Source organism: Aegilops tauschii, chromosome 5, assembly GCF_002575655.3.
Source record: "Aegilops tauschii subsp. strangulata cultivar AL8/78 chromosome 5, Aet v6.0, whole genome shotgun sequence".
Taxonomy (NCBI): Eukaryota; Viridiplantae; Streptophyta; class Magnoliopsida; order Poales; family Poaceae; genus Aegilops; species Aegilops tauschii.
In genome coordinates, this window is record NC_053039.3 from 409188563 (window position 1) to 409213001 (window position 24439).

The window sequence follows — 24439 nt, forward strand, 5'->3', positions numbered from 1 at the left end:
CAGTGAGATCGGCGGTCTTCTGAGTCAGCTCCCAAGCCTGGGAGTTGAAGGCGGCCGCTCGGAGGTTGTGATAGTCCTGCAAGACGGACAGAAGACCAAAGTGAGAACAAAAGCAGCAAAAACAAAATCTCCAGGAAGTTCCAAGCCGCCTGCTCAGCAGCCGACTCGGAACTCGGGGACTACACCTAGTGGGTGCGCTGACGCGCCCCCATGAGAGAAATCAAGAACAAGATGAGAATACTAACCCGGATAGCTGCCCGCGTGGCGAGGAATTCGTCGGTGAACTGCCTCAGCGCCGCGGCTTGGCTTTGCAGCCGAGTCCGGACGTCTTGTGCAGCGACGTTCACCACGGCTGACCCTCCGCCCGGCGTCCACCCCGAGGTAGCGCTGGCCGCCTCCGCGTCTCGGGCCGACGAGCTGGAGCCCACGGCCGGCTGAGGCTCCGACGCAGCCTTCTGCGGTTCAGCCGCGGCCTTCCCCGCACGCCGGCTTGGCGGAACCCGGACCGCCACCTCAGCCCCCGCGGCCGGCTCGCCCCCCGCCGACTGTGCGGGCGCAGGCTCAGGCTGGCGGCCTTGGGTCGTCCTAGTCGGAGGAGTCGGCCCCGGCGCCTCCCCCAAGATGACGACGTCGTCGCCGCTTCCTCCCAGCCCCGGCTGGGAACCGCTGGCTCCCCCCGGCGAGGGATCCACGTCCCCGGGCGCCATGGTGCGCAGGGGGGTGACCATCAAGGCCTCCCCTGCCGCCGCTTCGGCCTCGGCCTCTGCCTGGGCCTTGGATGCGGCCTCGGCAAGCGCCTTCGCCGCCTCCTCCTCCCGAGCCACCTGGGCGGCGGCTGCCCTCCGTGCCTCCGCCTCCCGCGCTTCCTGCTCCTCCCGCGCCTCCCGCGCGTTCCTTTCCGTCGCCTCCAGGAGGGCGGCGCGGGGATCTACGCGGCGGGTGGTGCTCCCAGAGCCCCCTGGCGACTCGATGACGGAGCCGGCGTCCACCCGCTCAAGTGATAGCGGAGCCCTGACCATTGAAAAAGAAGACGAAGACTCAAGAACCATCAAAGGAAAGAAAGAAGGACAGTATGAAGAAAGAGAGAACTTACGCCGACACAGTCTGCGGCTGCTTCACCACTTTGCGGAAACGAGCCGCCTTCGCGGCCGCCTCTTCCCGCCTGGTGGCCACCGCCCCACCCCTGGGCTTCTTCGTCCGGCTACCGAACATGCCCTGGGTGGCGCGACGTTTCTGGCCTCTACCCCGAACAGGCTGCGCGCCGGAGGAGCCCGCGCCGCGTCCGGACGCCGGCTGGCGATGCGGGACGGCTTCGGCTTCGTCCTCGTCCGGCCAGTCCTCGAAGGTAGCGGTGAACCCGGAGCAGCCTGCTTCGCCGCCGGCTTGGCCGCCAGCCGGCTCGGCGGCGTCCTCCATATGGACCGCCCCCAGGTCGGGGTCCTCCTGGTCGTGCTCGGTCCGGTCGGGGACGAAGCGGCGCTCCACGTCCGCTCCGCCGGCCGGCCGAAGCAGAGGATTCTGTCAAAAAGAGCGAGCCGACTGAGTTAGAGTCGGCCCAAAGGAACTCGGCGACAAAGCTGAGAGAGAGAAAGAGAAAAAGAGAAGGGGAGCGTACCGTAGGCGGAGGATTGGCGCGGCTGTATGGCACCTTGCCGAATTGCCAGTCATCGGAAAGCTGGCAATTGGCGAGGTAGTTCACCATGTCGGCGGCGTCAGGCCGCGGCATCTCCTTGGTACACATCCGGCTCGGATCGAGCTGGCCGCTCATCTGACAGATCAGATGAGGCCGGCTCTGGAGCGGAAGGACCCGGCGCGTGACGAACGCGGCCAGGAGGTCGGGCCCCGTCAGGCCCTCCGACTGGACCATCACCCGCAGGCGGGCGATGGCGGCGTTTCCTCCCTGCGACAGCGTCACCACCCGGAAGGACCACTGGGGCAGCCTCCCCGCCGGCGGGCCGGCTACGTAAGCCGGCAGGTTGAGGTAGTCACCTCGGGGAGCGATGCTCCGCACGTAGAAGTATGACTTCTGCCACTTCTTCACCGATTGGATCAGCGTGATGACGGGGAAGGGGTTGTCGGCGCCTGATCTCCGTGACGCGATGAGGCGCCGGTCTGAGCTGGCACGCCCCTCACGCGCGTGCCCAGCTTCGACTGGAAGAACTCCCCCTAGAGTTCGAGGGTGGGGAGGACGCCAAGATAGCCCTCGCACAGGGTGACGAAGGCCGACAGCAGCACCACCGCGTTGGGGGTGAGGTGGTGCGGCTGGAGTTGATAGAAGTCCAACCAGGAGCGGAAGAAGGCGCTCACTGGCAGGCCGAAGCCGCGCAGGAAGTGCGAGCGGAAGACCACCCGCTCGCCCTCCCGCGACGCCGGCCTGACCTCCTTCTCCGGCGCGAGGCGGACCTCCACTTTGTCCGCGCTGGGCAGACGCCGGGTGTCGCGGAGGAAGTCGATGTGGTCGTTGTGAACGATGGAGCCATCCCAATCCCCGCCGAGCTGCTCTTCGTGGGGAGGCATAGCGGAAGCTAGCACGGCGGCGGAGGAGCGTGCGAAGGAAGAGCGCGGCGGTGAGGCGCTGTCACAAGAACGAGCAAGGCGAGAAGACGAAGGGGGTAGGAGGAGCGTGCGAGGGTCTGCCGCCCTCCACCTCCCCTACTTATAGCCTCACGCGGCCAAAGAGGCCGGACGTGGGGGGGGGGGAGACGTGGGATTAACTGCGCCCACTCTCCCCACGTCTTGCGTTTATTACGCGTAAGTGCGAGCCGAAACCGCCGCACGGAACATGCGGGCGTTTTCGGGATACAGAGGATCCGCGCCTGGGCCGGGGCGCGGACGTGGCGGCCCCCCTCCCTGCGGCGACGTCCCGTCACGCGCGTGGGCTAGCAGGCTTTCCGGCCACGTGGCACGCCACGGCCCGAGGCCGGCCCGCGGCCCGGTGCACGAGCCTGCGGGTTCCCGCCCCCCGACTCCAGAAGAATTCGACTAAAGGCGGCGCGCCGGCACCAAGGCCGGCTCCCAGCTGCCGGCTTGTCACGATAGGAAGCTGATCGAGCTTCTCGAACCCCACTCCACCTCGAAGCCCAATCAGCTTCGGGGACTACTGTCGGGGTAAATGACCACGGGTAGCCTAACCGACTACCCCTGGCTCATCAGAAAATTTATCGGGCCTTTGGGCCTTCAAGCACTCCAAGCATTTGGGCCGCCTTCCCCGGCCGGCTACCACTAAAGCCGACTCCCGGAAGGCGACCCAGCCGCACCGACTCCAAGAAGCCGGCCTAGAAGGATGCCGGCTCCTAGAAGCCGGCCAAGATCACAACCACTCCTACATAACGACGACTTGACGGGGCATGGCCACAGTGCGGCCCACGACCCCCTAAGCCCGAGGCGGGCATGGCTACAGGAGGCCGTACGGGGGGATGTCTCCCGTGCGGCCCGGCACTGTAGCCATGCCAGCTACGACGTCATCCACAACCCACTCCTGTATGGCCCAAGGACTGCGGGCCCCTTCAGCCAGAGAGAGGCGTGAAGGCGGCCCGGCTCTTCCTAGTCGGCCAAGAGCATAGCCGGCCTCCAGAAGCCGGCCATTCACTTCCTCGAAGCAGGAGCCCCATTAAGGAGACAAGACGAGGTGAGGCTACAGTGATAGCCCCCGAGGCGGCCCACTGTAGCCATGCTCACCTCGACAAAGCCCTCCTCATCAGAGGCGCGGCTACAGTAAGCAGCCGTCGACAAAACCCTAGGCGGTGGGACCGGCCTGTCGACCAAGTAGCCGGCAGCCGGCGGGACCCAGCAGCCGGCGGAGAAGCCGGCGAGCGTAGACACTGACGGCAGGGACCAGATCCGAGTCGGATTACCATTGTACCCCCGGGGGGTAGGCCTATATAAACCCCCCGGAGCACCCATGCAAAGGGTTCGCACCTCAGCAGAGTTCGCTTCTAAGCATAGCACTCACACACACCATAGATAGAGAGAAGCACGAGCTAGCCTTGTTCTTCTTCTCCCTTGAACCCAACAGCTCTAGGAGCGATTGTAGCTACCCTTTATCGATCCAGTGATCATGCAGAGACCCCGTAGAGCAGGACTAGGGGTGTTATCTCCTCGGAGAGCCCCGAACCTGGGTAAGATTCGCCGGCGTGCATGTCTTCGCCTCATCCCGTTTCCAGGCACCGGCGACGTTTTATTGGCTCCCACAATGATAAGCCATCCCTTGGCATATGTCGCACCAACCACCCGACATTTGGCGCCCACCGTGGGGCCAGGTGCACCGTCGTCCGGAGACCTGTTCTGGACGGGAACCCTCTTCCTCCCCCGCGAGCGCAGCCAGCCTGCTGCGCCCGATGGCGTTTGCCTCGACGCGCTGCAACGCGTCGACGACGCCTGCGCAGCGAGCCGCCTCGCCGATCTGCTCGGCGAGACTCGCATCTCCGACGAGCCTGCGTCCGACGCAGGCACCGACTACCCCGAGAGCCGCCTCGTCAGCCTCCTCGACCAACTTCACGTCTCCAGCGAGCCTGCTGCGGACATGGAGTCGGTCGGCTCCACCGACCTGATGCTCATCGACTCCGACACCGCGTCGATCGACGCCTACCCCTCCGACATGGTGGTCTTCGACGACCCCCTCCCTCGAGCTGACAGCGGCAGCAGCGCCGTCACCGAAGTGCTGGTCATCAGCCACGTCTCCAACTCGGGCGAGAATGCCCACGGTGCTCAGCAAGCCGCGATGCACGACCTCTCCGTCCCCCTCCCGGCCGACGCCGACGCCGAGACCCTGGAGGCACGCCGCCTTGCCCTCATCGCGGAGAGCAAGAAGATAGCCTCGATGAGACGCCTCACCGAGGCCCACCAGCGCGAAGTCGACTGCGCCGCCTTCGGGACACCGCCGCCTAGCGGCCCGAGCCGAGCCGGCGTCTTCCAGAAGCGCGGCGCAGCCGTTGCCAGCATGCTGGGCGCAGATCCCCCGTCTACGCCACCCCGCTCGAGAATCTGCGAGCCGCTCAGGCGGCTGCAGAGGAGCTCAATGGGCTGGGAGCCGATGAGCTTCCTTACATGACAAGACGGATCCAGCAGCTGATCGACGCGGCTGCAGAACGGCACGAAGCCGGCGCCCGAACTGATAGCCATCCCCCGCGCCGACTGCAAGCGGCGCGCACCAGAAGAAAGACAAGGAGCCGGCTGCCAGCCGCAGCCGGACTCGCATCACTATCGAGCGCGACACGGATGGCCGCCCTTGGGCGGTTGAACACCAAGGAAACCTGCCTCCTCCCCCGCCTCGAAGAGAAAGACGCCTCACTCCACCGCCTGTCACCCATCCGACTCTTGGCGACCGACTCGGCCGCCGAGAAGGAGTCGGCGAGAACGACGCCCGCCACAGGATCGACCGCCTGGCTCGATCCTTGGCCTTAGAAGAAGAAGACGATGTCGGCCCGCCATGCTTTGGCCCCCGCATCCGCGACGAGTCCTTCCCCAAAGGGTTCTCGCTCCCCAGAGACACGCCCAAGTACAACGGCTCGGTGAAGCCGGAGGATTGGCTCATCGACTACTCCACAGCCGTCAGCATCGCCAACGGCAATCGGCGCGTCGCCGTGAAGTACGTCCCCTTGATGCTGCAAGGCACGGCGCGCACATGGCTCAACAGCCTCAAGCCCCACAGCATCAACAGCTGGCTGGACTTCACCGAAGTTTTCGTCCGCAACTTCACCAGCACCTACAAGCGGCCTCCCAAGCCTCGCCAGCTCTCCCTCTGCGTCCAAGGGCCCAACGAGTCGACCCGCGACTATCTCACGCGATGGGCCGAGCTCCGCAACTCCTGCGAGGGAGTGCACGAGGTCCAGGCCATCGAATACTTCACCGCCGGGTGCCGAGAGGGCACCCTCCTCAAGCACCGACTCCTCTGCGACGAGCCGGCTACCCTCGACGAGTTGCTGATCACCGCCGACAAGTATGCCACTGCCGACTCCTCCATGAAGACCGAGCTCCGAGTGGACGCCTCGGGAAAAGTAGTCGCTCCGGCTCCCAAGACGCCGGCTGGTGACCCTAACCGGCGCCCCTACCAGAACGACCACAAGCGCAAGGGCCCCATGCCGACTTCCTCCAGTCGGCAGGTGGCCACCATTGAAGACGAGCAGCCCGAAGAGCGGCCCGCTCCCAAGAAGAAGGGTGGCCGGCCGCCCTGGCAGCCGTCCTTCTCCTACGAACAAGCACTCGATGCTCCCTGCAAGTTCCACAGCGGCGCGAAGCCGTCCAACCATACGACACGGAAATGCCACTGGCTCACCCGCATCACCAAGGGCGAAGGGATGGTGCCGCCTCCGCCTCCCGGCCCGCCGCCTCCAGCTCCCCAGCAGCCGGCGGCCCGGCCGGCAGTCGGCGCCATCCAAGATGAGTTCCCCGAAGCGCACGACGCCTACGTCGTCTTCACGAGTCAAGTCGACGACAAGCGCAGCCGACGCCGGCAACACCAAGAAGTAAACGCTGTCGCCTCTAGCACCGCCGAGTTCATGCACTGGTCGGAAAAGCCCATCAGCTGGAGCCAGGCCGACCACCCAGAGGTGATGCCTTCGCCTGGCTCCTACGCTATGGTCTTGGACGTCACCCTTGCGACGGAGAGGCGAGCCGCCAGATTTTCCCGTGTCCTGATAGACGGCGGAAGCAGTATCAACATACTGTACCGCGACACCATGGACAAGCTGAACATCAAAGCAAAGTAGCTCATGCCGAGCCGCACCGTCTTCCATGGTATCGTACCCGGCCTATCTTGCTCTCCAATCGGCAAGATCAAAATGGATGTTCTCTTCGGAGACAAAGATCACTTTCGCCGGGAAGCAATATGGTTCGAGGTGGTGGATTTGGAGAGCCCCTATCATGCACTACTTGGCCGACCTGCTTTGGCCAAGTTCATGGCTGTGCCCCACTATGCCTACCTGAAGATGAAGATGCCGAGCTCGAAGGGGATCATCAAGGTAGCCGGCGACTACAAGAAGTCCACCAAGTGTGCCATGGCCAGCAGCCGGCTGGCCGAGTCCCTCGTGGTGGCCGAAGAGAAGAAGATGTTGGAATGGGTTGTGGCCATGGCCGGCAAGCAACCGGCCTTGTCCCCCAACCCCAAGGACTGTGATGCGCAGGGCTCCTTCCAGCCTGCGAAAGAGACGAAGAAGATACCTCTGGACCCGGAGCACCCGGAGAGGTTCGCCGTGATTGGGGCGAACTTGGACAGTAAATAGGAAGGCGAGCTCGCCGACTTCCTCCGTGAGAATCGAGACATCTTTGCATGGTCCCCAAAGGACATGCCGGGTGTTCCGAAGGATTTCGCCGAGCACAAATTACATGTCCGAGCTGATGCGAAGCCGGTCAAGCAACCCTTTCGCCGACTATCAGAAGAGAAGCGAAGAATCGTGGGAGAAGAGATAGCCCGGCTCCTTGCAGCCGGCTTCATCATGGAAGTGTTCTTTCCAGAATGGCTTGCCAATCCAGTTCTGGTTTTGAAGAAGAATAACAAGTGGCGCATGTGTATAGACTACACAAGTTTGAACAAGGCCTGCCCAAAGGATCTGTTTGCTTTGCCACGGATTGACCAAGTGATAGACTCCACAGCCGGATGCGAGCTGTTATGTTTTTTGGATGCATACTCAGGGTATCATCAGATCAAGTTGGACCCGGCTGACCGCCTGAAGACTGCCTTCATCACACCCTTTGGAGCTTTCTGCTACCTGACAATGACATTCGGCTTGAGAAACGCCGGTGCCACTTTTCAGCGTTGCATGCAGAAATGTCTCTTGAAACAACTCGGCAGAAATGCCCACGTCTACGTAGACGACATTGTGGTGAAGACAGAGAAGCGCGGTACCCTGCTGGAAGACCTGAAGGAAACATTTGCCAACTTGCGCCGATTCCAGATCAAGCTCAACCCCGAGAAGTGCGTGTTCGGAGTGCCAGCCGGCCAGCTGCTAGGCTTTTTGGTCTCCGAACGCGGCATTGAGTGCAACCCTGTCAAGATCAAAGCCATCGAGAGGATGCAGATTCCCACCAAGCTGCGAGATGTGCAGAAGTTCACTGGCTGCTTAGCCTCCCTGAACCGTTTTATCAGCCGACTAGGAGAGAAGGCCCTCCCCCTATACCGACTCATGAAGAAGTCCACTCACTTTGAGTGGAATGATCAAGCCGACCAAGCCTTCCATGAGTTGAAGAAAATGTTGACCACTCCGCCTGTCCTGGCTGCGCCGACTGAGAAGGAGCCCATGCTCCTCTACATCGCCGCGACAAGCCGAGTCGTCAGCACTGTTGTTGTGGTCCAGCACCGGGAGGAAGGCCGAGCCCAGCTGGTCCAGAGGCCGGTCTACTATCTCAGCGAAGTACTGTCCAGCTCAAAGCAAAACTACCCGCACTACCAGAAGATGTGCTATGGGGTGTACTTCGCTGCCAAGAAATTGAAGCCCTACTTCCAAGAGCACCCCATCACGGTCGTGTGCACTGCCCCGCTCGCCGAGATCATAGGCAGCCGGGATGCATCCGGCCGGGTGGCTAAATGGGCCATTGCCTTGGCGCCCTACACGATCTTCTACCAACCCCGCACCGCCATCAAGTCGCAAGCATTGGCCGACTTCCTCGTCGACTGGGCCGAGACCCAGTACTTACCGCCGGCTCCCGACTCCACCCATTGGCGGATGCACTTTGACGGGTCCAAAATGCGCACCGGCTTGGGAGCCGGCATCGTCCTCACCTCTCCCAAAGGCGACAAGCTCAAGTACACGCTGCAGATCCACTTCGCCGCCTCCAACAACGTGGCCGAGTACGAGGCGCTCGTACATGGGCTCCGGCTAGCCAAAGAACTCGGCATACGCCGGATCCTGTGCTACGGCGACTCAGACTTGGTGGTCCAGCAATCATCTGGCGACTGGGATGCCAAGGACGCAAACATGGCAAGCTACCGTTTCCTCGTCCAGCAGATGAGCGGATACTTCGAAGGGTGCGAGTTCCTTCACGTGCCAAGGGCCGACAACGACCAAGCAGATGCCCTAGCACGGATCGGCTCCACCCGACAAGCCATACCGACTGGCGTCTCCCTCCAGCTCCTCCTCAAGCCGTCCATCAAGCCGTCTCCAGAGTCGGATTCCATATTCGTACCGCCTGCGCCAGAAACAGCCGGATCCGGCTCATGAAATCCCGCAGGCGGCACGGGGACTTTGACGACTGCCCCGGGGACTGACGTAGTCGCACCCGGCCCAGGGACTTCAGAACCCGGCCCGAGGACTGCAGCAGTCGGCCCGGGGACTACAACGACACAAGAAGCGATGGCCGACTCCAACGCAACACCCAACCGACCCACCCGAGTCATGGTGGCCACATTAACAGCAGAAGAAGTCACAGCTCCCTCATGGGCCCAGCCCATCCTCAAGTTCCTAGTCAGCAGAGAGCTGCCGGCTGACGAGATCGCAGCAAGACTAGTGCAACGACGAGCCACAGCATACACAATAATCAACAGGGAGCTTGTGAAGCGCAGCGTCACTAGAGTCTTCCAGCGTTGCGTCGAGCCAGAAAAAGGAGTGGCAATCCTCAAAGACATCCACCAAGGCGAATGCGGCCATCACGCCGCCTCAAGATCCCTCGTGGCCAAGGCTTTCCGCCATGGGTTCTTCTGGCCGACTGCCTTGGAGGATGCTAAAGAAATAGTCAAGACCTGCAGAGGATGTCAAGTCTTCAGCTCCAAACAACACCTGCCGGCTTCTGCCCTCAAGACCATTCCCCTCACCTGGCCTTTTGCCGTCTGGGGACTGGACATGGTGGGCCCTTTCAAGACAGCCCGCGGCGGCTTGACACATCTACTCGTTGCTGTGGACAAGTTCACAAAGTGGATTGAAGCCAAGCCAATTAAGAAGTTGAACGGGCCGACTGCCGTGACATTCATCACCGACATCACTACTCGGTACGGCGTGCCGCACAGCATCATCACCGACAACGGCACGAACTTCGCCAAAGGCGCACTGGCACGTTTCTGCGCGACACAGGGCATCCGACTGGACTTAGCGTCCGTTGCCCACCCGCAGTCAAACGGCCAGGTCGAGCGAGCAAATGGACTTATCCTCTCCGGCATCAAGCCCCGACTGGTTGTACCACTAGAGCGATCGGCCGGCTGCTGGCTCGAAGAGCTGCCGGCTGTCCTCTGGAGTCTGCGCACTACACCCAACAAGTCAACCGGCTTCACTCCATTCTTCCTTGTGTACGGTGCCGAGGCTGTCATCCCAACAGACATCGAGTTCGACTCGCCTCGGATCACCATGTACACGGAGGAGGAAGCCAAAGAAGCAAGAGAAGACGGCGTCGACCTACTGGAAGAAGGCCGGCTGTTAGCCCTCAGCCGGTCCGCCATCTACCAGCAAGGCCTGCGCCGCTACTACAACCGCAAGGTCAAGCCAAGATCCTTCCAAGAGGGCGACCTTGTGCTCCGGCTGATCCAGCGAACAGCCGGCCAGCACAAGCTCTCGGCCCCTTGGGAAGGCCCCTTCGTCGTCAGCAAGGCACTCGGCAACGACTCCTACTACCTGATCGACGCGCAAAAGCCAAGAGCACGCAAGAGAGACGACTCCGGCAAGGAGTCGGAGCGACCATGGAACGCAAATCTCCTAAGACGATTTTACAGCTGAAAAGCAGTATGTATCACGCTACCCCCTTTTGTATTAAGTTACAAACCAACAGGCCCCCCGAACAGTACTCGGGGACTGCCTTTTATTTATCTATGAATGATGAGTGTCATATCCATGAATGTATTATTACATTTTGAAATCTTGTCCGGCACCGGGTCCGACTAGTCGGCCCGGGGACTGGCCGCCTTGAGCTGTATTCTAAGTCCTTCCCGAAGTCAGCAAAGTAGTGCACCGGCTCCCAAGTCCTCTCTTGTTGAAAGTCGCAGCTCAAAGAACTGACTGTCCGACTAGCAAGAGAGAAGACAAAAAGGACGCCCACACGAAAAACGGCTAAGGAACAACTAACCTATATAGCAAAAAGGCGGCCTCCATATATGCCTGCCGACTGTCACAGCAGCCGGCTGGCCGGCTTCCTAAAAAACTTAGCTTAAGTCCGACAGAGCTAAAAGTACTCCCCCCTCCCAAATCGGCCAGGCACTCCCCGGCTACAGATTGCAGAGCAACTGTTTGACTAGGGAGGCGGCAACCAAGGGAGGGCGGCAAAGGAAAAAAGCAGTAGGACAAAAAGCAAAAGTACAAGGAAAAACCGATTGCATAACTTATATACATAAAGCCGCCTAAAGGCTGGCAACAGACTTGAGTTTCAATACACCCAGTGGGTGGAATTGTGCAGACTTAACCAAACATTGTTCAAAAGCAACAAGACAGGAAAACAAAAGAAAGAAGACTAAGGCGCGACTTGGAGGCCGAGCTGGTCGGTGAAGACAGCTCGCCGGCTGAAGGAGTGGCCGCCTAGTTGGTCCCGGCTTGACCGCCTCCCGCGGCAGGAGACGCACTCGCACGCGACGTAGTGCTGGAGGCGCGGTCAGGCTGGCCGGCTTCTCCACCAGCCGGCTCGGCGCCTTCACCCTCCTCCTCCTCCTCCTCGCCCTCGTTGCTGGAGTCGATCTCCTCCGCCGAGTCCTCGCCATGCGCCGGGTCCAGCCCGAACCAATCTTCCGGCTGGGCGACTCCATTGTCGTCCACCTCGGGGGCGAAGACGTTGGTGTCGGTGTAGTCGGCGATCGCCGAAGCCCGCCGAATGATGGCCGGCCGCGCCGGCTCCAGCTCCGTGTCGGCTTGCTGCCGCCAGGTCGACAGCTGGTCCAGGTTCAGGCCGGCATACCAGGCCTTGACGAACTCCAGCGCCCGCCTGGCGCCGGAGCGAGCCGCTGACGCCTTCCAAGCCTCGAAGCGGCCGACGGCCACCTCCAGCCAGTCGACGGTCCGACTGGGAGTGCGCGGGACCACTTGGCCGGGCCAGAGGGCGGCCAAGACCGCCGACCCGGCACGCTGAAGCCGGCGGAGCAGCCTGTGAGCCGGCTGGATGCGAGCCTGGATCGCCAGGAGCTGCTCCTCCAGCGAGCGGCCGGCGGTTGGCGAGATCTCGAAGCCGGCTTGCCTCTTCGCCTGGCGACGGGCTTCGACGGCCTGGTTGGCGGCATTGGAATAGCCGGGGAAGTACTCTGCGCGAAGAAGAAAAGGAAAGAAAAACACCAAAATCAGAAAAACAAGTCAAATGGCAGATGGCAAGAAAGGACGAAGGGGTAGATGACCTACCGTCAACCAGGTCCTCAATCTGGCCATAGCCAGAGACCAGAGTCTGCTTGACCTCCGCCCAGCCGGCCGCCTCCATCTCGAACTCGGCCTGGAGGGCGGCCTCGCGATCCTGCGCAGCCTTTAGCGCAGCCTTGTGGCCTTCCTCCTGGTCGGCCAGTTTCTTGACCAGGCGGTCGCGTTCCTGCACCAAGGCGGCGAGCTCCGCGTCCTTGGCACGAAGAGCAGTCTGGGACTCCCCCAGCTGTGCCCTCAGACTGGCGTTGGCCGCTGCAGAGATAGAAGAAAAAGAAGAGCAATAAGAAATCATCAAGGAAGATCCGAGCCGACTGCTCAGCAGTCGGCCCGAATCTCGGGGACTACACCCAGTGGGTGCGCTGACGCGCCCCCACATGAGAAAAAAGATCAAGTCACATACCTCGGCTTTCAGTGAGATCGGCGGTCTTCTGAGTCAGCTCCCAAGCCTGGGAGTTGAAGGCGGCCGCTCGGAGGTTGTGATAGTCCTGCAAGACGGACAGAAGACCAAAGTGAGAACAAAAGCAGCAAAAACAAAATCTCCAGGAAGTTCCAAGCCGCCTGCTCAGCAGCCGACTCGGAACTCGGGGACTACACCTAGTGGGTGCGCTGACGCGCCCCCATGAGAGAAATCAAGAACAAGATGAGAATACTAACCCGGATAGCTGCCCGCGTGGCGAGGAATTCGTCGGTGAACTGCCTCAGCGCCGCGGCTTGGCTTTGCAGCCGAGTCCGGACGTCTTGTGCAGCGACGTTCACCACGGCTGACCCTCCGCCCGGCGTCCACCCCGAGGTAGCGCTGGCCGCCTCCGCGTCTCGGGCCGACGAGCTGGAGCCCACGGCCGGCTGAGGCTCCGACGCAGCCTTCTGCGGTTCAGCCGCGGCCTTCCCCGCACGCCGGCTTGGCGGAACCCGGACCGCCACCTCAGCCCCCGCGGCCGGCTCGCCCCCCGCCGACTGTGCGGGCGCAGGCTCAGGCTGGCGGCCTTGGGTCGTCCTAGTCGGAGGAGTCGGCCCCGGCGCCTCCCCCAAGATGATGACGTCGTCGCCGCTTCCTCCCAGCCCCGGCTGGGAACCGCTGGCTCCCCCCGGCGAGGGATCCACGTCCCCGGGCGCCATGGTGCGCAGGGGGGTGACCATCAAGGCCTCCCCTGCCGCCGCTTCGGCCTCGGCCTCTGCCTGGGCCTTGGATGCGGCCTCGGCAAGCGCCTTCGCCGCCTCCTCCTCCCGAGCCACCTGGGCGGCGGCTGCCCTCCGTGCCTCCGCCTCCCGCGCTTCCTGCTCCTCCCGCGCCTCCCGCGCGTTCCTTTCCGTCGCCTCCAGGAGGGCGGCGCGGGGATCTACGCGGCGGGTGGTGCTCCCAGAGCCCCCTGGCAACTCGATGACGGAGCCGGCGTCCACCCGCTCAAGTGATAGCGGAGCCCTGACCATTGAAAAAGAAGACGAAGACTCAAGAACCATCAAAGGAAAGAAAGAAGGACAGTATGAAGAAAGAGAGAACTTACGCCGACACAGTCTGTGGCTGCTTCACCACTTTGCGGAAACGAGCCGCCTTCGCGGCCGCCTCTTCCCGCCTGGTGGCCACCGCCCCACCCCTGGGCTTCTTCGTCCGGCTACCGAACATGCCCTGGGTGGCGCGACGTTTCTGGCCTCTACCCCGAACAGGCTGCGCGCCGGAGGAGCCCGCGCCGCGTCCGGACGCCGGCTGGCGATGCGGGACGGCTTCGGCTTCGTCCTCGTCCGGCCAGTCCTCGAAGGTAGCGGTGAACCCGGAGCAGCCTGCTTCGCCGCCGGCTTGGCCGCCAGCCGGCTCGGCGGCGTCCTCCATATGGACCGCCCCCAGGTCGGGGTCCTCCTGGTCGTGCTCGGTCCGGTCGGGGACGAAGCGGCGCTCCACGTCCGCTCCACCGGCCGGCCGAAGCAGAGGATTCTGTCAAAAAGAGCGAGCCGACTGAGTTAGAGTCGGCCCAAAGGAACTCGGCAGACGCCGGGTGTCGCGGAGGAAGTCGATGTGGTCGTTGTGAACGATGGAGCCATCCCAATCCCCGCCGAGCTGCTCTTCGTGGGGAGGCATAGCGGAAGCTAGCACGGCGGCGGAGGAGCGTGCGAAGGAAGAGCGCGGCGGTGAGGCGCTGTCGCAAGAACGAGCAAGGCGAGAAGACGAAGGGGGTAGGAGGAGCGTGCGAGGGTCTGCCGCCCTCCACCTCCCCTACTTATAGCCTCACGCGGCCAAAGAGGCCGGACGTGGGGGGGGGGAGACGTGGGATTAACTGCGCCCACTCTCCCCACGTCTCGCGTTTATTACGCGTAAGTGCGAGCCGAAACCGCCGCACGGAACATGCGGGCGTTTTCGGGATACAGAGGATCCGCGACTGGGCTGGGGCGCGGACGTGGCGGCCCCCCTCCCTGCGGCGACGTCCCGTCACGCGCGTGGGCTAGCAGGCTTTCCGGCCACGTGGCACGCCACGGCCCGAGGCCGGCCCGCGGCCCGGTGCACGAGCCTGCGGGTTCCCGCCCCCCGACTCCAGAAGAATTCGACTAAAGGCGGCGCGCCGGCACCAAGGCCGGCTCCCAGCTGCCGGCTTGTCACGATAGGAAGCTAATCGAGCTTCTCGAACCCCACTCCACCTCGAAGCCCAATCAGCTTCGGGGACTACTGTCGGGGTAAATGACCACGGGTAGCCTAACCGACTACCCCTGGCTCATCAGAAAATTTATCGGGCCTTTGGGCCTTCAAGCACTCCAAGCATTTGGGCCGCCTTCCCCGGCCGGCTACCACTAAAGCCGACTCCCGGAAGGCGACCCAGCCGCACCGACTCCAAGAAGCCGGCCTAGAAGGATGCCGGCTCCTAGAAGCCGGCCAAGATCACAACCACTCCTACATAACGACGACTTGACGGGGCATGGCCACAGTGCGGCCCACGACCCCCTAAGCCCGAGGCGGGCATGGCTACAGGAGGCCGTACGGGGGGATGTCTCCCGTGCGGCCCGGCACTGTAGCCATGCCAGCTACGACGTCATCCACAACCCACTCCTGTATGGCCCAAGGACTGCGGGCCCCTTCAGCCAGAGAGAGGCGTGAAGGCGGCCCGGCTCTTCCTAGTCGGCCAAGAGCATAGCCGGCCTCCAGAAGCCGGCCATTCACTTCCTCGAAGCAGGAGCCCCATTAAGGAGACAAGACGAGGTGAGGCTACAGTGATAGCCCCCGAGGCGGCCCACTGTAGCCATGCTCACCTCGACAAAGCCCTCCTCATCAGAGGCGCGGCTACAGTAAGCAGCCGTCGACAAAACCCTAGGCGGTGGGACCGGCCTGTCGACCAAGTAGCCGGCAGCCGGCGGGACCCAGCAGCCGGCGGAGAAGCCGGCGAGCGTAGACACTGACGGCAGGGACCAGATCCGAGTCGGATTACCATTGTACCCCCGGGGGGTAGGCCTATATAAACCCCCCGGAGCACCCATGCAAAGGGTTCGCACCTCAGCAGAGTTCGCTTCTAAGCATAGCACTCACACACACCATAGATAGAGAGAAGCACGAGCTAGCCTTGTTCTTCTTCTCCCTTGAACCCAACAGCTCTAGGAGCGATTGTAGCTACCCTTTATCGATCCAGTGATCATGCAGAGACCCCGTAGAGCAGGACTAGGGGTGTTATCTCCTCGGAGAGCCCCGAACCTGGGTAAGATTCGCCGGCGTGCATGTCTTCGCCTCATCCCGTTTCCAGGCACCGGCGACGTTTTATTGGCTCCCACAATGATAAGCCATCCCTTGGCATATGTCGCACCAACCACCCGACAGTCCTCACCTCCTCCCCGAGCCCCACTGCCGTGACCCTACACCCACGGTGAGGCCACGGCCTCGTCCTCCTCTCTCCCTCGCCCCCGCGCTCGCCGTGGCCCTCGCGCCCGTTGGCCGCGCCGGAGCTCGCCCTGGTCACGCCCCGACCGCATCGCCCGCGCGCCCCCCGACCGCGCGCCCGCGTCGGCCACGCCCCGCCTGCCCCCCTCGTCGTCGCGCTAACCTCGCCGTCGCGTGCAGGCCCATGGCCTCGACCGCGCCCCCCCTCGCTGCTTCTTCCCCCACGCCCGACCGCAGAGACGCGCGCCCGCACGGCCATCGCCGTCGTTTGCCTCACCTCCGCCGATCTCCGCCCCGTCGCCACGGTGGCCTCGCCCCTCTGCACCACCTCCGGCGGCTGGCCCCGCACCACCGCGGCCTCGCCCCGCTCCGGCCATGGCCGGCGCCGTGCCCCGCCGTGGCCGCCAGCGCCCACGCCCGCGTCCCCCTGGGCGTGCGCCCGAATGGGGCGCGCCTGTAACCCGCACCCGCATCGCCCCCTCTGGGCCACTGCCAGGTGGGCCTCGCCCCACCTGAGCCACTGCCCACTGGGCCCGAACCCCGTGGGCCTATGACAAACGGGGCCCAGCCCCAGAACGAATAAAAAATATATAATAAAAATAATAATAAATAAAATGATAAAATAATAATAATAAATAAATAAATAAATAAAATAAATAAATAAAATAATAATAATAAAACAAATAATAAAAATAAATTTAATTAATTAATTAATTAATTAAGTTAATTAATCCTGTTTAAATTAATCTAATTAGATAATTAATTTAATTAAACAGTAATTATTCAGCTAAACCCTAATTAACCTAAAACAGAAAATGACAGGTGGGTCCCACTGGACCCACATGTCAGTTTGACTTAGTCAACCCCTGTTGACTGCTGATGTCAGCATGACATCATGCTGATGTCATAAATACAAATTTCGAATTAAATTAAATAATTAATTAAATTCCAGAAATTAATAAAATCTTTAGAAAATCATATCTTTTAATCCGTAACTCGGATTAAAATACTTTCAACATGAAAGTTGCTCAGAACGACGAGACGAATTCGAATACGCAGTCCATTCATCCACCACACCTCCCTAACCTATCGAACTAGCAACTTTCCCCTCCGGTCCGTCTGTCCGAAAACATGAAACATCGGGAATACTTCCCGGATGTTCCCCCCTTCGCCGGTACCACCTACTGTCGCGTTAGGACACACCTAGCACCGCTCATTGTCATGTCACGCATCGTCATGCTTATGTTTGCATTGTATTTACTGTTTCTTCCCCCTCTTCTCTCCGGTAGACTACGAGACCGACACTGCTGCTGCCCAGTTCGACTATGGAGTTGACGACCCCTCCTACTTGCCAGAGCAACCAGGCAAGCCCCCCCCTTGATCACCAGATATCGCCTATTCTTCTCTATACTGCTTGCATTAGAGTAGTGTAGCATGTTACTGCTTTTCGATATCCTATCCTGATGCATAGCCTATCCTTGCTACTACTGTTGTTACCTTTACCTGCAATCCTACATGCTTAGTATAGGATGCTAGTTTTCCATTAGTGGCCCTACATTCTTGTCTGTCTGCTGTGCTATACTATCGGGCCGTGATCACCTGGGCGGTGATCATGGGTATATACTTATATACTATATACATGACACAGGTGATGACTAAAGTCGGGTCGGCTCGTAGGAGTACCCGCGAGTGGATCTTTGTGGCGGAGCGACAGGGCAGGTTGAGACCGCCTAGGTGAGAGGTGGGCCTGGCCCTGGTCGGCGTTCGCGGTTACTTAACACGCTTAACGAGATCTTGGTATTTGATCTGAGTCTGACCATTTGGTCTATACGCACTAACCATCTACGTGGGAGTAGTTATGGGTATCCCGACGTCGTGGTATCAGCCGAAGCTCTTTTGACGTCAGCAACTGAGTGGCGCGCGCCGCATTGGACCGTAAGCTCGCGCTTGTATTAAGGGGGCTAGGTCTGCTTCCGGCCGCGTACGCAACGTGCAGGTGTGCATAGGGCGATGGGCCCAGACCCCTACGCGCATAGGTTTACACCGGCGTGCTGACCTCTCTGTTGAGCCTAGGTGGGGCTACGACGTGTTGATCTTACGAGGCCGGGCATGACCCAGAAAAGTGTGTCCGGCCAAATGGGATCGAGCGTGTTGGGTTATGTGGTGCACCCCTGCAGGGAAGTTTATCTATTCGAATAGCCGTGTCCCTCGGTAAAAGGACGACCCGGAGTTGTACCTTGACCTTATGACAACTAGAACTGGATACTGAATAAAATACACCCTTCCAAGTGCCAGATACAACCCGGTGATCGCTCTCTAACAGGGCGACGAGGAGGGGATCGCCGGGTAGGATTATGCTATGCGATGCTACTTGGAGGACTTCAATCTACTCTCTTCTACCTGCTGCAAGATGGAGATGACCAGAAGCATAGTCTTCGACAGGACTCGCTATCCCCCTTTTATTCTGGCATTCTGCAGTTCAGTCCACTGATATGCCCCTTTACACATATACCCATGCATATGTAGTATAGCTCCTTGCTTGCGAGTACTTTGGACGAGTACTCACGGTTGCTTCTCTCCCTCTTTTCCCCCTTTCCTTTCTATCTGGTTGTCGCAACCAGATGTTGGAGTCCAGGAGCCAGACGCCACCATCGACGACGACACCTACGACGCTGGAGGGGCCTACTACTACGTGCAGGCCGCTGACGACGACCAGGAGTAGTTAGGAGGATCCTAGGCAGGAGGCCTGCGCCTCGTTTGATCTGTATCCCAGTTTGTGTTAGCCTTCTTAAGGCAAACTTGTTTAACTTATGTCTGTACTCAGGTATTGTTGCTTCCGCTGACTCGTCTGTGATCGAGCACTTGTATTCGAGCCCTCGAGGCCCCTGGCTTGTATTATGATGCTTGTATGACTTATTTATGTTGTAGAGTTGTGTTGTGATATCTTCCCGTGAGTCCCTGACCTTGATCGTACACATTTGCGTGCATGATTAGTGTACGGTCAAAACGGGGGCGTCACAAGTTGGTATCAGAGCCGACTGCCTGTAGGAATCCCCCTTTCCACACTCCTTGGCCGAAGTCGAGTCTAGACATTACAAAACTTTTACTAACATGGCTGTGTGTCTTACGGGCCCACGTCGCCATTGGGTGGTACTGGGATCTTTTACTCCTCGACCTTTACTCTGGGACTCTGAACTTTCTTCTACTCGGGTTAAACGAATTTACTAACTCTAACACTAGGATCCCGTGACCGCATTCACCCCAAAGTTGGATAAGCCATAGTTGTTTCTTAGAATAGTATTTTGAACAATTCACACACTGTCATTTGACTCCTTTGAAACGTCTTTGCTTTCAGATGGAACCCACGAGGCAGGTCGTTCGCCACACGACGGCCATTGGTGCCTCGGGATCACCGGCTGTGCTAGCTGAGATGATGACCTATCTGGGTTATTGCTGGCACCCTGAGTACACCGTCTACGAGGAGTACCAGGATTTTAATCAGGAGCAGTACCGTGCCATCGTCCACCTCTACTCTCGGGAGTATGACTCCACTACTGTGCTGCACACCGCACATGGTGTTGGTGTGACCATCGATATGGCTGTCCACGATGCTGCCTATGCTGCTCTGACACGTCTTCGTGGAGAGTATCGGGAGTTGGACACCTCCCCTTTCAGGCACATTGCTATCGCATCTGATGTTGGTGCGGAGGGATACTATACTGCTGCCTACTCCACTGTCACCCAAGAGCCCTTCTACCATCAGAACCTGGTTCTGCATGCTGATGGGCTGGATCGAGCTAACCGAGCTCTTCGCCACGAGATGTACACCACCCGTCAGCACCTTTACCGTGCTCTGACGCTGCTGCACCCCTTTGTCCGATCTGGACAGGTACCGCATACTGCGATCTACCCAGCCAGGACCGTGATGCCCCACGGTGTCGGTTGGCCAGAGGTGGGAGGCTACTCCCCTGCACTTGGTCCTCTTCTGCCACCTGAGCGTCGGGCTCTGCACCTGAGTATCCGCGGCCCCCAGTCCGCTGACGTGGAGGGCTATCCGTTGCCTCACTACCAGCTGTCGGGCTACGATTACCTCCACAGTACCTCTTGGGACTGATGTAGGCTTGCTTGTAGTGTTAGATGCATTCGCCGCGAGCCTGTGTGCCGCCTATGTTGTTTTAGTCTGTACTGAACTCTGTGCACTGAACTCTATGCATGACCCCTTTGTAAGTTATGCCGACTACCATGTAGTAGCTATCGTGCTCCTTTCTTTATGCATGTTTCATCATGAATGATTCTTGTCCTTGCAAATTTCTCAATGTTGAACTACCCCTGTTATATATTAGCAGGATGGTTAGACCAGGTGGTCGTGGTCGTGGTGGCGATGCCCCACCACCACCTGAGTACATGGCTGGTATGGTCCAACAGTTCGAACTGAACCGCCAATTCATGGAAAATATGATGGCCCAGTTTCCTCGCCCCAATATGAACCAGCAGCCAGCCCAAGTGACTCTTCAAGATTTCATACGCCTCAACCCAACCATCTACCGCAGCTCAACTCAGCCTCTGGATGCTGATGACTGGCTCCGTGACATCACCTATGAGATGGAGTCTGCTGATGTAGCCCTTGCCAGCTATGTCACCTTTGCTTCCTTCTTCTTGAAGGGACCCGCAGCTCAATGGTGGGACAGCCACAGGCGTACTATGCCAGCTGGAACAATCATCACATGGCCAGACTTCCAAGCAGCTTTCCGTGCCCGCTTCATTCCTCAGGGAGTCATGGACCAGAAGAAGCGTGAGTTCCGTAACCTCACCCAAGGCAACAAAACTGTTGAAGCTTATCAGCGGGAGTTTCTGGACTTGTCCCGCTATGCTGAAGAGGACATTGCAACTGATGCACGCAGACAGGAGAAGTTCCGTGATGGCCTTCAAGCTGACATCAAGCTCGCACTTCTAGTGCATGACTTTGCTGATTTCGCCACCTTGGTGAACAAGGCCATCAATGTCGAAACTGGTCTGCAGGAATACCAGAGCTCTCACAGGCGCAACCGTGACACGGGCTCATCTTCGGGCTCGCCCGCACAAAAGCGTAAGATATGGATCCCGAACAGCATGTACCGTCCAAATGCATCTGCCCCAAGGCAGACCTATGCTGCACCTCGTCTGCCTCCACCACCATCTAGGCAGTCAAGACTTCCAGCTCCACCGTCCCAAGCCCCTGTTCCCACTCCCAATAATGGTCTGTGCTACAAGTGTGGACAACCAGGTCACCGTGCCAGGGACTGCAATCAGAATCAGAATCAACTGGCCCTTCCAGCAACGGGCCGTGGTAACAACCAGCCCCGCAACAACAATGCTAAGCCTTATGGTCGTGCTCATGCCAACCACGTTGATCTCAACGAAGCTCAAGACCAGCCTGCTACTGTGATGGGTACACTCCTCGTAAATTCAGTACCAGCATCCGTTTTATTTGATACAGGTGCATCGCATTCATTCATGTCAGAAGATTTTGCATACAAACACGACGTTAAATGTGAGGAGATGAACACCTCTGTATTGGTCAAAACCCCCGTGGGATAGTGTCAAACCTCCCTGGTTGGCATCGACGTCCCCGTGGAAATTGAAGGGCTGGAATTCTATGCCTCTCCCATTATCCTGAAGTCGTCTAACATCGACCTCATTTTGGGTATGGATTGGTTGAAAGCGCATACTGCTTCTATAGTTTGCGCCACTAAGACCGTCCATCTGCTACACCCTTCAGATGAGATAGTTACTTACCAAGCCCATCTGGTGCAAAACGCCGAAGCAAGGCTCTATGCATTGAATGCATTGAATGCTGCACCCCTAGAGGGCATTGAAAACATTCCCGTTGTGCGTGAATTCCTCGACGTCTTTCCTGAAGAACTTCCAGGGATTCCCCCTGCTAGAGCTGTCGAATTCATCATCGACTTGAAACCAGGCACCACTCCTATAGCCAAGCGACCCTACAAAATGCCGCCGCATGAACTCCTTGAGCTTAAGGAGGAAATCGACAAATCTCTTCGCAAAGGATTCATTCGCCCAAGTTGCTCTCCTTGGGGAGCACCTTCCCTCTTTGTCAAGAAGAAGGATGGGACAAACCGGTTAGTTCAAGACTACCGTCCTATAAACCAAGCTACCATTCAGAATAAATACCCCCTTCCTCGGATCAATGATCTGTATGATCAACTGGTGGGTTCGTCAGTGTTCTCTAAGCTCGACTTGAGGTTGGGCTACCACCAGATCCGTGTTCGCGAAGAGGATATCCCAAAGACCGCCTTCGTGACTCGCTATGGTTCATACGAGTACACCATCATGTCTTTCGGTTTAACCAATGCTCCAGCCACCTTCTCTCGTCTGATGAACTATATATTCATGGATTACCTTGACAAGTTCGTCGTGGTTTATCTGGATGATATCCTGGTATTTTCCAAGAACGAAGAAGAACATGCTGAACATCTTCGACTTGTGCTGGAAAAGCTACGAGAGCATCAACTATATGCCAAGTTCTCCAAATGTGAATTCTGGCTACCGGAAGTAACCTATCTTGGGCATGTCATCTCTAAGGATGGTATTGCCGTCAACCCCGAGCGAGTTCAGGCTATTCTTGATTGGACTCCTCCCAAGAACGTTAAGCAAGTCAGAAGTTTTCTCGGTCTCGCCAGCTATTGCCGTCGATTCGTCGAGAACTTCTCCAAGATCGCCAGGCCTCTGACTAACCTGTTACATAAGGGCGTCAAGTTCCAATGGACAGACAAATGTCAGGAAAGTTTCCAGGCACTCAAAGACAAGTTGACTTCTGCTCCAGTTCTAGCTCCACCTGATACTAAGAAGGACTTTGTCATTTACTGCGACGCTTCCCGTCAAGGATTAGGCTGTGTCCTAATGCAAGACCGCAAAGTGATTGCTTATGCCTCTCGGCAATTGCGCCCTCACGAAGAGAACTACCCAGTTCACGACCTCGAACTTGCTGCTGTCATTCATGCGCTGAAGCAGTGGCGACATTACCTTCTCGGTAATCGTTGCAAGATCTTCACTGACCACCAAAGTCTGAAGTATCTGTTTACTCAGCCAGACCTGAACCTCCGTCAGCAGAGATGGATGGAGCTTGTTGCAGACTTTGACTTGCGTATTTCCTATACGCCAGGCAAGGCTAATGTAATGGCTGATGCCTTGAGCCGCAAGTCTTACTGCAACCACCTCCAGGTTCACAAAGTTCAGCCCTCGCTTGTTGAAGAATTCAGGAAGCTGAACCTCCATATTGTTCCTCCGGGTGCACTCGCCCCCCTCCTAAGGAGTTTTGCAAGATGAACCTCCGTGTTGTTCCCCAGGGTTCCCTCAATACCCTGGCCGTCGAACCAGATCTCTTGGACTCCATCAAGAGAATACAGGGATATGACTCTGAAGCCCACAAGATTAAACGCTACCTCGCAGAAGGAAAGCCCTCATTCTTCACCATTGCTGAAGATGGCACCTTATACTTCAAGGGCCGCCTAGTGGTGCCATGTGCAGAGAAAAACCTGGATATGACACAGGAAGTTATGAAAGAAGCTCATGATACGCCTCTATGTATCCATCCTGGTAGTACAAAGATGTACCAAGACATACGTCAAAGATTCTGGTGGTCTAATATGAAGCAAGACATTGCTCGTTATGTTGCTGAATGTGACGTTTGCCGTCGTATCAAAGCAGAACATCAAAGGCCTGCTGGAACTCTGCAACCTATCTCTATTCCTGAATGGAAATGGGACCATGTTGAGATGGACTTCGTCACTGGATTTCCCAAATCACAGAAAGGTAATGATGCTATTCTTGTCGTCATTGACCGGCTTTCCAAAGTTGCACATTTCCTGGCGGTCAAAGAAACGATCACTGCTAGCCAGTTGGCAACGCTCTATATGTCCAGGATTGTTTCACTCCATGGTATTCCATTGGTTATCAGCTCAGACCGTGGTAGCTTATTCACTTCAAGATTCTGGGCAAGTTTCCAAGAAGCTATGGGAACTCATCTGTCATTCAGTACTGCGTTTCATCCTCAATCGCAAGGACAAGTTGAACGCGTCAACCAAGTTCTCGAAGACATGCTTCGAGCTTGTGTTATTTCCTTCGGCAAGAAATGGGAGGAATCTCTCCCGTATGCTGAGTTCTCTTATAATAATAGCTATCAAGCTAGTCTGAAGATGGCCCCCTTCGAAGTGTTATATGGACGAAAGTGCCGAACCCCTCTGAACTGGTCAGAAACTGGGGAACGTCCACTCTTCGGTCCGGATATTATCCAACATGCCGAAGAACAAGTCCGCATTATTCGTGAGAATCTCAAAAC